Consider the following 13,620-nt stretch of genomic DNA (forward strand, 5'->3'; position numbering starts at 1 on the left):
AGCACAGGATCGTCCATGGTCTCCTGTGCCAAATCCATGGGTGGTGTTGTCCTGCACTCCCCTGCGGTGTCTGTGGCAGCCTCCTCCTGTGTGTCTGTGCCATGTTCCTCTCCCTGCACAGTGGCACTGATCGGGGGGCCTTGTGGGAGACCTGTGGGACATAGGGGATACACTGTCAGTCTCGCACATATGTTTGATGCCTCAAAATAAACATTTGCCTATATTTAGACTACTGTACTACATTGCCCATAATGCACTATTCTATAGGTTGCAAAACTGTGAATGGAGCTAGTCTGGATATGCCTGCTGATGTGTACTGGGATTGTGTGCATAGTGCATATGCGGGTGTGAATGCATAGATTTTGGTACTTACTTTTTGATGTTCCTGGTGCAGAACTGTCTACGTCTCCAATGCCCAGTACAGCCTCCGGCTCCAGAGTTGTCTCCACCATGCTTTCAATTGCTGTATGGGGTGGAACAGTAGATGGCCCTCCTCCACTGCCATGCATCTCCCTTGTTCGCTCCGCCACCCTCTCCTTGGTCCTAGAGCGAAGGACATACCACCTTTTGCGTATTTCATCCAGGGTGCAGTGGCTTACACCAATGGCATTTATCTTGTTCTGGATGCCCTGCCAGATCTTCTTTTTCTGGGTGTCAGGGACACTCATTGCTGCCTTGCCAAATAATTCTTCATGGTGCAGGCAGCACTCCTCGGTCAGCACCTCCAACTCCTTGCAGGAAAACTTAATTTGGCATTTTATGCCTCCACTGGGTGTCTCTTTCTCCTGTGTAGCCATTGTTGCTACAGCTCCTCTCACCTGGGTGTGGCTCTGCAGTTTGGGCTGGGTGGGCTCCTCCCTCCTCCATGTTCCATGTGGTTAATTCCTGGTTCTGATGTCATCACTCTGAACCAGGAAGTGGGTATCTCAAAAGTTTAATTTCACCTGCAGGCAATTTGCGAGTCAGTCGCAATTTGCAACACCGGACCACACCCTTTGAGCAATTTGCGACCTAGCTAAAAGCGAGGTCGCAAAATGCGGTGCGAATCCGCTGCAACTCACCATTTGGAATAGCGATTTTTACTGGAATATCATTTTGGGGGACGTAAATAGCGAATCGCATGGAGTCGTATTTCTGACTCGCAATTTTTTTCTTTCCTACATCTGGCCCCAAGTTTCTTAGGCCCTCATTACAACCCTGGCGGTCGGTGTTAAAGCGGCGGTAAGACCGCCAACAGGCCGGCGGTAAAAAAAATGGAATTATGACCGTGGCGGAAACCGCCAACATAGACAGCCACTTTAACACTCCGACCGCCACGGTGGTACAAACAAACAGCATGGCGGTCACCGCCAACAGACAGGCGGAAGACAATGTACCGCCCACACCATTATGACAGGCCAATCCGCCACCTTTTCCGGGGCGGATTCAATGCGAACAAAAACACGGCAGAAACTGGACTTGGAAGGGAAAACTCTCACCTCTACACACCCCACGAGGAACCAGGACGCCATGGAGCCGGAACTCCAAATTCTCCCTGCGATAGTCTTCCTGCTCCTCTACCAGGAGCACGACCGACGGCGGCGACGACCACAGTGAATACTGCACTTACGACACAGGGGAGGGGTGAGGGAAAAGAGACTGAAACACACACGCAACACACAACACCCCCACCCTTACCCACAACAACACACATACCAACACATGCTGAAATGTTACATTTACCCACCCCAACCTCCCCTGCAAGAACACAAGGACAAAAGGAAATGAGTTGAACGATTGTAATCATGAAAAATCCATTAGTCAAAAATATATATACACTATTAACAAATATGTACACCAAGACTTCAAGTCCATGTACTGCACCTTCATAGTCCGTGGACCACTGGGCCCAAAATGCATGGGCCAGGCCTACACTCAATACCCGATCCAAATGGAGAGAACACTGCAGGGGCATCAGATCGAAATAAAACAGGCACCTCAAGAGGAAGGGAAGGGGGGGCACCTCAGCCGGATGAGTGCACGATGCCAGCTCCACAAGGGAGCTCCATGCCCATTGATGTATCCTGGGGAGTGCAAAGCCACAGTCTCTCAAGTCTCTCCAGTGGGTGGGTTGCCCACTGCTTTATCCTTGGGAGTGCAAAGCCACAGTCTCACAAGTCTCTCCAGTGGGTGGGTTGCCACTGCTTTATCCTGGGGAGTGCAAAGCCACAGTCTCACAAGTCTCTCAAGTGGGTGGGTTGCCCACTGCTTTATCCTGGGGAGTGCAAAGCCACAGTCTCTCAAGTCTCTCCAGTGGGTGGTTTGCCCACTGCTTTATCCTGGGGAGTGCAAAGCCACAGTCTCACAAGTCTCTCCAGTGGGTGGTTTGCTCACTGCTTTATCCTGGGGAGTGCAAAGCCACAGTCTCTCAAGTCTCTCCAGTGGGTGGTTTGCCCACTACTTTATCCTGGGGAGTGCAAAGCCACAGTCTCTCAAGTTCTCCAATGGGTGGTTTGCCCACTGCTTTATCCTGGGGAGTGCAAAGCCACAGTCTCTCAAGTGGATAACAGTCTCCACTGGTTCTGGAGGGGGCTTTGTGCCCAGATTGCTTCATCCTGCCAAGGACTCAGGTAGTGGATCTGACACTCCACTGACGGTGGGGCAACATGGAAGCTGTCCAGGCCCCTGGAACTGACCACCAGCCTCGTACGAATGACCACTGGGGATGGTGGCGGTGGTGCCACTGGCACAGGATGTGGCGTGGCCGCTGGCGGTGCTGGCGGTGGGCTCAGTAGCGGCAGTGCTTGCGGCGCTCATTGGGCGGCGGTGCTGGTGGGTGGCTCACTGAGCGTGCTGCTGGTGGCAGTGTCCTGAGCGGCGGTGCTGGTGGGTGGCTCACTGAGCTTGCTGCTGGTGGCGGTGTCCAGAGCAGCAGTGCTGGTGGGTGGCTCACTGAGCGTGCTGCGGGCTTCGGTGTCCTGAGCCGCGGTGCTGGTGGCGGGCTCACTGAGCTTGCTGCTGGCAGCGATGCCCGTGGCGGCGGTGCATGTGGCGGTTCCGGTGGCGGTCTTGTCCGCCAGGCAGGTTGGCGGCGACTTCCCTTTCTTTCTCTGGCCCTTCCCCACCTTGGATGGTGGTGCAGCTGTCTTGCCACTCCCAACTGTTGTCTTGCCTGAGCCCTTGGTGGCAGGTGTTTTGGCCTTCTGCCTCCAGGCTGTGGGCAACTTATTTTGTTTTTGAGGTGGTTTGCGCCGCCGTGAGTCAAAGTATACATTTGACGCCCGAGCGGCACAAAGAAATGGCATTAGCCGGCAGTAACATTTTTGACGCAAAACTGCATTGGTGCAGTTTTTCGTCAAAAAGTATAAATATGGCCCTCAGTATGCAAGTGCAACACCACCAGTCTCTTTTTTACTAAGAAAATGCAGATTTGTCAGCACATAGATGACACTGTATCTCACAAACTTTAGAAAGTCTCCTTCCTCTTTTTGAACCCAGTAAGCAACCTCTGAATATATTCAGTGATTTAAATGGGCAGCCCCTGTTCGGTACTGAGTATCTGCACTTATTTATTTTTGAAAGGGAGAGTATCGGCACTTCTCAGCACTGCTGCAATACATTTAATGGGAGAGTACGGGCACTTCCTAGCACTGTTGTAATACATTTAATGGGACAGTACCAGCACTTCTCAGTACTGCTGCAATACAGTTAATGGGAGAGTACCAGCACTTCTCAGAACTGCTGCAATACATTTAGGCCCATATTTATACTTTTTAGCGCCACAAAATATAATTGTATTTTGTAACTTTGTGCCGCTTTTTCGTCATAAAATGACGCAAAGGTGGCGCTAAAAAAGTGTAAATATGGGCCTTAATATGAGAGTACCTGCTCTTCTCAGTACTGCTGCAATATATTTAATGGGAGAGTACCGAGACTTCTCAGTACTGCTGCAATACATTTAATGGGAAAGTACCAGCACTTCTCAGGAGCAGACAGGTACTCTGCAGTGGAGTACCAGCACTTCTATATTTCCATTTAAAGCACTGATTATATTTCTTTCCTTTGGCATCGTACTTTCCTCCATTGCCAATGGCTAGGTGGGTGCTATAGAAATACCAAGATCTATATACAGTTCCAAAGCTGTCAAAAGTCTACCCCAATGAGTGCTTTTAGTCTTGTGTTTGTAACAGGAGAGCAAAACTACAGTTTGCAGAATGCGACAAATAAAATTATAACTTGACAGACAACTGAGCGGTTTGTGTACTGTTCCTAGGACCAAATGTGGACCTGCCATGACAGCTCTTAATGAAATATCCAGGAAACACTGTACCTGTAAAACTTAAATTAAGGACAAAAACACAAGCTTATAAAAACTAGTTCACATTGTGCACATTTCAATCTTACCTATTCCTTAATGCAAAGAGGGTTATTTTTAAATAACCATCTGGGGACTTTTGGGATCTTGAAGTTAAACGCTTACTTTTTTTTTACCAGGGATGTGCATTTCATGTAGTAATGCAAATTTAATTTAATATCTAAAAGTGTCTTATGGTTGGAACCGATTTTTACATTTTCAAAGACCTCGAGATGTTCCAATGCCCGTTTATATTTTTTAACGGCCTGAGTATGGAAGTTCCTTTTTTCCTGTCTCTGCTAACAGTTGAACATGCATTAAATGTATACCACTATGCATGAGATGAACACATCATTTCCTCTTCTTATCAGAACACCTTCGGTGCCCCATCCCTTGCAGCAGCCCTCCCCCATATTTCTGTCACCTTGGGGGTGAGAGCTTCATTTGTCAATCTCCGTCATCATAACAGCTGCTGACGATCAGGTGTCAATGCGCTCTATCCCAGGTTCAACATAACAAAGGGCGAGTGCTTGACCATCCCTGTCTACGCAGCAGAAAGCCATCCAAGGGCAACACCTGAATCCCAGGCTGTAGTCACTAGGGAAGGGCCTCCAATGGGGCTGTTATGCTGATGTCTGGCCCTTAATATGAACCATCCTCTTCAGACGATGTGAGAAGATGAAATGCTGCCTTGAAATAACTACATCCTGATAGCTTCAGAGCTAGGATACATTAAAATTTTCAGATATCCATCACATTAATAATACATCTCTTTAACCTTTTGCTGTGATAGTGATGTACTAGTAGCACTAAGGCAGTCTTGCACTCCCTTCTTGCACTTTGCATTGTCTTGTGGGAACACTGAGTGCACCCTGACCTGTTCAGGCTTCGAGGGCCTCTACATCTCACGGCATATACATTTTCGGCCACTAAGTAATGGGTGGCAATATAAATGTGACTTCCTCTGTGCCCATGTTTTTCCTGTTTGGTGGAGTACAGGATCTGCATTTCAGACATGGAAGCTTTATATCCCTGGCCTGCATTGTGTCTGTCACTGAGGCAGCCCTATGCTTCTTCAGCACTGTCATTGGAGTGGTGCACAAGTCATAGATATCAGTCCAACTCACTATGAATGATATGTGTCAAGCTCATGTTTTGCCAGTTTTGTATCCACAACTCGAGCTACACATGCAAGTCACGTTTTCTGCAAGACCAAATCAGTTTTGTAAATTTATGCATCCACAAGATGTGACTTTTCCCCTGCGTTTTAGCAATGCAATGCGGTAAAAAAAGACTCTTGAGAACTTTCTCCTAATTGTCCTATGAAACTCTTTATAGTAGAAAAAAATTGAATCCCGCCAAGAGGTTTGCGTTCCAGGACTGGTACATACATAAATACAAATATTTCTCATTTCTCATTTCCCGAACAATGCTTTTACTTCAGCTCTTGCTCTTAGTTTAATTTTATTGTACACTTACTGATATTCATTTCTTCACTCTTCTGATTGTATATTTTTGGCATATACTATAAGTTGACTATGACCAGAAGTAATATTATACCGGGTCTGCAGAACTCCTCAAAGCTGCTAGCATACTGAAAACCATGAACCGCATACACACCTCTCTATCTCACACCTCTTCATTCACCACACTGCTAAGTGCTCTGTTCCATACCATGATAACAGCACCTCGGTGGTCCCCACGCATGACATGGAAACACTTTCTAAAAAAGATTCACACAAAAACAACATCCTTCCTACCAAACATCCTAAATGGTGTAGAATGCTGTCCATGTAGGCAAGGGCTCAGCACCCACTTAGGGTAGTAGGCACTATATAAATATTGCAATACAATACAGTGTGAATAGACTAAGGCCCAGATTTACCAGTATTTGATGAAATGCGAAGTAGCCACCAAAGCTGCTGCACTACATTGTGTTGTGTCAAAGGGAGTGAGAATAAATGCATCATACGTACTGAGCTATGGTACTTCTTTTCTTTCTCCCAGAGCTAGTCCACTTTTCACAGCCATGTACAAAATACCATCACCTTTTTGCGATAGTGCATGTGTGTTCTCTAAAGCATACATTCTGTACTGGAAGGGAACCCTTTCAGTACATTAACTATCTTTTAAAACGTTCCCTACTTTTTATGTGTGTTGTACAATGCAGCACACATGCAAAGTGGAAAAATAAGGTCAAATGTAAATAATTATCCTTGTTAGACCTGCCTCAAGATGGCATACCTTTTTGGCCCAGATCTCTTTCTATGAAAGTTAGTAGATATGGGATCTGTGTTAAAAGCCATGGTTGGTTGCATGGAAATGCCCATTTACTACCTAAGGAACAACTGCTTGACGCAAAGTAGCACATAGCACAACTTTGCATTACTTTTGGACACCTTCAAAAGGAAATTCTGCTTTGCATTGCAGAGCAAATCCCACCCCAACACTTTGAGATTGATTTGCATCATAAACGTGACATAAACCCTGTGCATAGCATTAGTAAATCTGGGCCTCAGTATACTTCATTGCCATATTTAACATACCTATACGTCCCTAGTACAAGGTACAAAGTATACCAAGGGTTTCAAGTTAAATGTCATTGATGGACTGTAGAACATATGCAAAACATGACAGAAGCCTGCCACCACTAACCTGGCTGTGCAGGTTTAAACTGCAAATTCATCCTGTCAAAATAACCCCTTTTGACAGGCCAAACCCGTCTTTTATATATTAATAAGTCACCTCCAAGTTAGCCCTAATGTCCAAAAGGCATAGTGCATGGTATTCAAAAGTAGAGAGTGGCAATATGGAATTGTTTGCAGTAGGGCACACAGGAACTGCTGCATAAGTAAGGTTACCCCTGGGAACATTGCTGTATTGGTTACCCACTTGCATGCACCAGACAGCAGGGAGCCATCCAATGCTGCAGTGCTCGTGTGCGTCGGACAGCTCCCTGCTGTCCATGGACATGGCAATGGAAATCCCTCTGGTGCAGGCACTCATGGGATTTCCTCCTGTAAAAAAAACAGCCTTGAGAAGTAGGGGACAGCCTCCCCATCTCGGGAGGCTGTTTTTTGGTTTGCAGGGAAATGACTTCAGCAAGCATGTCACACTGACCTCATCTCTCTGAAAACGAAAGTCAAATGAGCAGATCGGCTTATTTCACTTTCTCTACACTGGTGCTTGTGGGGCTATCTCAGCCCCTTAAGCCCTGATCCAGATGGGAAAGGTATTGTTGGAAAGGGGAGAATCTCCCCTTTCTGGTGGTACTTTTCCCAAGTTGATCCCTGCTTGGGGATCACCCAAAAAGGATGATCCCCAAGCAGGGATCTACTCCACTAGACACCAGGGAGGGGTGCGGCCGCTTGGGCAAGGGATTTGTCTCCCCCTGTTTTGTTTTGGGTGTTGTTCAGTCTTTCTGTCCCCTGGGGGGGGCAGATGGGGGCAATAGCCCCTGATCTGCTGCCCCTGGGGGGCAAAGAGCCCACTAGCAAACCTGGGAATATTTTTTGTCATTAGTGTAGGGGTGGGGGCTGCCTATTGTGGGTCTATCAATGCCCTCATTCCAAAAAAATGGTCACAGTCTTTCTGCCCCTCCTTCAAGGGCAAATTGTGGGCAATAGCCCCTGATCTGACTTCTGGGGGGGGGGAGGGAGGCAGAACCCCCACTAGGCACCAGGGATTTTTCTTTTGTTTATTAGCGTAGGGATAAGGGATCGCCAGAATCAGCATGACAATATCCCCACCCCCCTTAAAAAAAGGAGCACAGTCTTACTGTCCCCTTTGGAGGGCAGATGGGGGCAATAGCCCCTGATCTGCCTCCCACAGAGGGGCAGAAAGCCCACTAGGCACCAGGGACTATTTATTCCATTAGTGTGGGGGTGGGGGCTGCCCAGTACGTGTATGGCAATGTTCCCACCCCCCAAACATGGGCGCAGTCTTTATGCCCCATTGGGGGCAGATGGGGGCAGTAGCCATGATCTGCCTCCTGGAGGGCAAAAATCCTTTGAGGCACCAGGGACTATTAGGGGTGAGGGATGCCCAGAATGAGCATGGCAATGTCCCCACCCCTCAAAATGTACACTGTATTTCCCCTCCCCCCTCCCCCACTGAGTGTTAATTTCACATATGGGCCAGCAGAGCTTTGGTTACTCCCAATAACATCCCACTTGCAATGGTGAACGGATGCACTTTTTGGGCTTGGGTAGGCTGCTACCTTGGAAAACCTACCAGACCCTGTCACTGCTGAAAAGTAGACATCTGGGGAAGTCCAGGTGGTGTGCTTCAAATTCACCCCATACCATTTTCTTACCCACGCTGTCCTTCAAACCTCCAACTTCACCCTAAGTCACACATTTTCCCTACATTTCTGTGGTAGAAGTGTCCAGAATCTGCAGGAATCCACAAACTTCCTACCACCCACCATTGCCCCACCTTTGGTGATAAAAAACACTTGGGTGGCGACGCCGGGTGCCAGCAACAGGAACAGATCCAGCCGAGGACAATAGGAGCCTCCATGCAAGCACTACTACTGCCCTTAATTTGATCCGTTCTTGTTGGTGCACTAGGTCCAGCCTAGCAGCAGCAACCTCAAAGCCTCTTTAGTTTCCATCCTACCATCAAGGGAGCACAGTTGGTGGAAGGATTCTGCACACCTGCTCCAGTGATGGAAAATCACTTCTGATAAATGGTTGCTTCAGATTGTCCAATGGGGTTATGCCCTACCTTTCCAACATACACTGCCACATGCGCCACAAGAGTTACCGGCAGTTCATGGTAGGCCAAGAGCAATTTCCGTTCGTGGTGCTCCCCTTAAGCCTTACCAGAGCTCCATGGGCAATCACAAAAGTGGTGGGGATGGTGGTGGTTGCAGCACATCTGTGAAGGTCAGGGAATCCAGTCTTCCCCTGTCTCTATGACTGGCTGTTGAGGGCGAGATTGCCAAAGTAATTTGTTTCCCATCTCCAGACTATGGCGCACCTTCTGCATTCACTGGGGTTCACTATCAATGTGTTGAAGTCACGCCTGACTCCCTCTCAGATGCCCCCTTTCATCAGAGCTATCTGAATACAGTGCCGTTTCAGGCTTGTTCTCCGGAACAGGGAGTCTGGGATTTCAGACTATGATTCTGATGTGTCAGTCTTTATCATGGATTTCGGTGAGACTGACTAAGGCTGCTGGGTTTCATAGCTTCTTGTATCCTGCTGGTAAACATGCCAGTTCATATATACGGCTCTGCAGTGGAATCTGAAGTCCTAATGGGCACAGCATCAGGGAAATCTCTCCCACCTGGTCCAGATAGTAGAAGAAGTTACAAAAGATCTGCAGTGGCAGCTTACAAATACTGATTAAATCAGAAGCAGGCTCCTCTCTCTTCCTCATCCAGAGTTCACACTAGTAACAGATGTGTCTCTTCTGGGTGGGGTGGCCAACTGGCCGAGGTGGAGTTCAAGGGACTCTGGTCTCAGCTCCATTTGTACATGTTGGAACTGAGAGCGATTCACCTGACACTGAAATACTTCCTTCCTTCCATCAAGGGATGGCTAGTACAGGTGTTTATGGACAACACCACCGCCATGTCATATTGCAACAAGCAGGGTGGTGTGGGGTTGTGAACTCTGTGTCAATAGTTCCAGTGCTTCTGGACATGGCTGGATGATCAGGGTATTTTTCTGGTGGTTCTACATCTGGAGGGCTGGCAGACTAACTCAGTTGCAAATGCCTCCCAGACCATGAATGGTGTCTCCATCCGTAGGCGATGCTGGGTCTGTAGAGAGATTTGGGAGAAAGACCCTTGGTTATATCAAATTGGCACCACCAACAAAGCACAATGTCAGCACTTCTGCATGCTGGAATTTACAAAACTCCTCTCACCCAGGGATGCATTTTGTCTCAAGTAGAACTCTGAACTTCTGTATGCTTTTCCTCCAATATCACATCTGTCCAGAGTTCCTAAGAAGATGAAGAACGACCGAGCCCAAGTCATCTTAGTGGCCCCGGATCGGGTGAGAAAACTGTGGTATTCTGAGCTTTGGAGCATGAATATCTGTCCTCACTCAGGCTGCCCCTTTGGGAGGATCTCCTGTTGCAGCAACAGGGCATGTTCCTGCAAACTCTCTATCTACATGGATGAAGATTGAGAGGAAACAGTTGAGGGTATTTAACCTCCCTTCTGAAGTCTTTGATGTCATTCTGGCAGCCAGCATCCCTCTACCAAAATGATATGCATCTGCAAAAGGGATACGTTTGTGGCTTGGTGTACTGCTAAATTTGTTGATCCTCTGTCTGCATCTTTGACTCATCCTTACCCCGGCAAGACCTTGCTTTGGACTCAGTTAAAGGGTACCTTTCTACCATTACAGCTTTCTTGTAGTTGCTGTATCTTCCCTACCTATTTAATTCAACTGTAGTGATTTGTTTCTGAAAAGGTTTTCGACCTCTGTTGCCTCCTGTGCCCTTTATTATATCCCAATGGGATTTTAATTTAGTTCTCGCCTTTCCCATTTGAAACTTTGCACAGCTGCGGTCAGAGACTGCTGACCATCAAAACAGTCTCTCTTGTAACTATAACATCTGTCAGGAGGGTTAACAAATTGCAAGAACATTCTGTACACAACACTTTTTAAAGACAAGCTGGTCCTTAGGGCCTGTGTCTCCTCCTTACCAAAGATTATTACACCTCTTTACATCAGACAGAATATCACACTGCCTACTTTCCTGCCCCCCCCCATCTTCCTGCTAAAGAAGAAGAGAGCCTCCACCTTCTGGTCATTATACATCAATCGTACGAAAGACTTCCAGGTGGATGATCAACTCTTTCCTGGTTTGATTGGTTCCCAAAGCAGGGCAAGGCAGTTCTCAAAAGAACCTCAAGAGAACTATCTCCAGATGAGTTGTCCAGATGGGTGGCCATCTGCTACCAAATGACTGAAAAGCAGCTCTGTGAGGGCTTAAAATCTCATTTCACTAGAGCTAAAGATGCGACCACTTGCCTGGCTGGAGGAGTCCCAGTTCTGGACATCTGTCAGGCACCTACGTGATTATTGCTGCACATATTTGCCAAAAACTACAGCCTAGACAACAGATCGGGCATTTTGCCTAACTGGTCCACCACTACATCTTAGTGTAGCATAGTACAAAGACCCATCCTAGGGAGAGATTGCTTTGGTATAAATTTTAAGGTATGGAATCTGTGACTGGAGGTCTCTGTGAGATGGACAAGCTACTTACCTTCGGTAATGCCTTATATGATGGAGACTCCTTACAGACTCTCCCATCCTCCTCATTCGGCACACTGTGATTCTCATTTACAAGAATCTGATGCATCATCATCAACACATCAGATTTCTTGCCTTTCCCTTAGATCCCCTAACGATGCCAGAGATGCACTGCATTTACAATACAGAGCTCCATGGCGCACGTTTTCACACATGCGTCAAATTCTGATGCATCTTTTGGCGTTAAACACCTGCATTGCTGGAGTAACATCCTGAAAATGACACTACTCCAGCAATGTGAGGAGGCTCCCATTGGAAAAAGCCCTGTGTCAATTTTACACCTGCTCTGAGCAGGCGGCAAAATTCTGATGCAGTGAAGTCTCAGAATTTTGTAGTGAAATGTTGTAAATTTCACTCTGTCAGCTATGTGTGGCTTTTTTCCTGGGATCGCGTACCCTGTATACATTATACCTGGCGCAGGTATAATCTGACGCAGGGCTTTACAAATTGAAGCATTGGGCCAAATGCATCAGTTTTGAAACCTGGAGCAGTGCAGTGCACTGCGAGCACCATCTCTGCTTCAAAAAACAATGATGCAGTGGTAGAGCCCCAGGCTTGTAAATGAGGCCCTGGATATCTCACATTGAAGAGATCCTTGAGGATCTCACCTTGGCATACTGGTCATTCCAGCTCAGTTTGGCTCTGTTCTTTTAGTGCAGAAAACAGTCAAGAATGGAGGTCAGCGTAGCAGGGTGGTGCCTTTATAGGCACCGTGCAGGTCACTTCTGGTGCAAATGACGCCAACAATGCCACATGGAGCCAAATGATGCCACCTACTTGAGGGCAAGGTGTTCATTCAAAATATGTATGGCTTCAGTCTGATGTCTGGGGAATATTCTAAGGTAAGGAATCTGAAGCTATATACACTCTCTACCAGATAAGGTGTTACCAAAGGTAAGCAACTTGTTCTTCGGACAATCATCATAATCACACATTATCACTACAGGGACTTGAGGATGCCTACCGTCACACACATTCTCTGCGGGGACCAGGGCATCACTGTAAGTACACACTATCTAGAGTAAGCTTAACATGTTTTTTTTGTGTCCTCATATCGCATTATATACTTCCATTATGATCTAAACCGACCCGCATTCCAGTATCTCCTGGAAAAGTCAGAGCAATCAATATAGGAAGTCTAAAACAAAAGGAATGAGGTCCCAGAGTGCTATCATCTCCTGTTTGAGATAATCATCAGACATTATACTAAGGGAGAAGCATTCAGAACCAGCCAGTATACCCAAGGTTGCCAAAATGTTTGTATATTTTTTACACCAGATCGACAAAGGTCTAGCTTACACACTTTTGTTACTGCGTACACTCATTCTAGTCGAGTAGGTGAGATGGGAGATATCCAATATCTACATACCTCCCGCCTACCCAGCAGTATCAGGTAAAACAGCAAGTTTCTATAAGGGCTAGACAGATTTTGTAACTCTAAAGAGCTTCCAAACAAAACTAATACAGGGGAAAACGAAATCTGTACCTGTAAAACATTGGCCATAACCTCAAAGATCTCCACCCAAAAACTCGAAATTGGAGGGCAAGACACAAGCATATGAACATCATCTGCTCCCTCTAAGCCACATTTCCTACAGGCTACCTGAGCGTTAAAATATTTTTTTTTTACATTTCTTTGGCGTGTAATATGCCATATGTAAGACAAAAAGATGATTTTTCCTAAGGAACGCCAGTTTTACCACCCGGTAATGAAGCTGCCAAGATCATGTCCTTTATTTATTATTTTCCTCACTGTTAGCCACATCATCCCATAAGGGATCAGGAAATTTCTGTTCATGGTCTAAGCTATCTAGAAATACCCTGTAGTAAGTTGCAACTTCCTTCCTACCAGGTGAATCCTTACTCAATAGCTCCTATAACTCATTAGTATCCTCTCCCCTTGCTTGTAAGGACCGGGCCCAAGTTTGTAATTGTTAATATTTAAACCTAGAAAGTGAGCCCTGTGTCTCAGTTACAAGTATCTTCCAAGATTTTAATACCCCTTTT

The sequence above is a fragment of the Pleurodeles waltl genome, chromosome 3_1 (assembly GCF_031143425.1).
Source record: "Pleurodeles waltl isolate 20211129_DDA chromosome 3_1, aPleWal1.hap1.20221129, whole genome shotgun sequence".
NCBI classification, from domain to species: domain Eukaryota; kingdom Metazoa; phylum Chordata; class Amphibia; order Caudata; family Salamandridae; genus Pleurodeles; species Pleurodeles waltl.